Genomic DNA, 2,256 nt, shown 5'->3' on the forward strand with positions numbered 1-2,256 from the left:
CAAAAAAAAAAAAAAAAAAAAAAACTCAGGACTGCTCAATGAATCTAGACAGTTCCATTATGAGACAAGTTAATTTTCTTCTTCTGGAAGGCATACAATGGGGACAGCCTATTAATCCCCAAACCTCTCTTTCTAACTTCTTCCTGGAAAGAATTTGGAGTCAGAGTTCTTATTTAACATTTGAGATCTTACAGCATCACCAAGTGAAATAGGATTTTTTCTCCATAAGGAGCCCTGTCTGCCCTCTGTGCAAAACCTTTAGTTCCCTGATTCCTCTCCCTCCTATGTGCCTCTGTTAGGGACTAGGCTCCACGTCCCATCTGTTAACAGCAAAGCTGCACCTTTAACAGTTGGGAGAACAGCCATTCAATCCTTATGTTCTTTTGAGTCACCTGTTTTGCATTGAACTACATTGGTATTTAAATAAAAAGGAGATTTCATATTTGGAAGTCAGTCGGTCCCATTCTCTGGGATTTCAATGTTTTACTAGGGCTATATCAAGGGAAGCCAGAGATGGTATTAAAACACTCCTCCATTAAAGGGTCTCACTCAAATACAATATCTCCTAGATCGCTAGGGTACCCTAGGAGCCTTATGGGCCATATGGGACTAGGAAACCAGCAGGGTGGAGAGGTAGATCCTCATACAGGTAAGTGTGACTATTACACCCGATGAGCTCTTCCAGATCCACGGGTGAAGGTCATGCTTGCATCCATTGGTGGTGCCTACGATGGTGGCCAGGACCCCGAATATGGGAAGAAAGAGAAGTGGGATGCACTTTCGATCTTTCTCTCCAACCTGGGTCACTCCAAAAAGAGGAAAAAGACCGAGGGACACCTTTTCTCATAATCTTTTTAAAACAGGTAACAAACCATCTTCAGTCTGCACTCCTCTTGAGTTGCATCCTGAGACACTGAGACTCTTTTTAACCCTGAGACTGAAGTAAAACGGCTTATATTCTTCTGTAAAAGGACAGAGTCATCTTAGCAGCTCCAGGATGGATAGGCCTGGACTGCTGAGGGAGGTGTTCATTTCAATAATATCCAACAACTAGATCTTTTCTGTACATGAGAGGGCAAAAACTCTGAGGTCTGCTCTCTGCAAGCCTTCTTTGCCCCGTGAAACAGCCCACCTCTTTGCAAGCACTACAAAATTGACTCTGCCCTCTTAACAGTCATATCAGACAAGCCCACAGCGGACAACACCCCAAAGTCAGAAAACGCCCCGGGGGAACCTTCAAATGCAACTTCTGGATGCTCTACCTCCCCAGCCTTATCTGGGGCCTCCAATAGCCAAGGCATCAGCTCCTCCAGCTGGGCCACACAAGAAACCCCAGCTTCGCTGTTGACTGTCATTGGGAAATGCCCAGTGGACGTGGCGCTGCTAGAATTCAATTTCCCATATCATTGCAGGACCTTAGACAAATCAAGGGGGTCTTAGGCAAGTTTTCTGGTGACTCTGATAGATACATACAGGCTTTCTAAAATCTAACCCAAATGTTTGATCTTGCATGGGGAGATGTTATGTTACTCCTAAGCCAAACTCTAACTGCTGCTGAGAAACAGGCAGCCCTAAGGCAGCAGAGAGATTCAGAGACAAACAGCATGTGTCCTATAGCCAGTCAAAAAAGAAACCCAGTCAAAAAGGGAAAGAGGGTAAAAAAGAGACAGGATTCCCATTCCCAATAGGAAGAGAAGCAGTTCCCCTTGAAAACCCTAAGTGGAGACTAGACATCCCATAGATTAGTGGAAAACACTTTCTGATGTGCATTTTAAAAGATTAGCAAAAACACAAAACAAAACTTCTTAATTACTCTAAACAATCCATGTTAAATCAAAACCAGATGAAAATCCCTCAGCCATTATGGAAAGGCTGAGAGAGGCCTTCGTGAAACACACCACCTTGTCTCCCAATTCAATAAAGAGCACGTTTATTACTCAGGCACCCCCGATATCAAAAGGAAGTTGCTGAAACAGGCCCTGTCCAAATGTTTTTCTAATTTTTCTCACCCTCACGTTTAACCTTTGAAGCATGCAAATGACACCCTCCTCCGTGCTCCAACCAAGGAAGTAACAGGACGGCACTGAGGCTCTCCTCAATTTCTTAGCAGAAATGGAATATAGGACCTCAAAATCCAAAGCTCAGCTCTGTCAGACTTCGGTAAAGTACCTAGGTCTAGTCTTATCAGAAGGGAGGAGAGCACCAGATAAGGAAAGGATTAAGCCAATTTCCTTTAACAGTTAAGGGGATTCGGCC

Source organism: Colobus angolensis, unplaced genomic scaffold, assembly GCF_000951035.1.
Source record: "Colobus angolensis palliatus isolate OR3802 unplaced genomic scaffold, Cang.pa_1.0 Scaffold96, whole genome shotgun sequence".
NCBI classification, from domain to species: Eukaryota; Metazoa; Chordata; class Mammalia; order Primates; family Cercopithecidae; genus Colobus; species Colobus angolensis.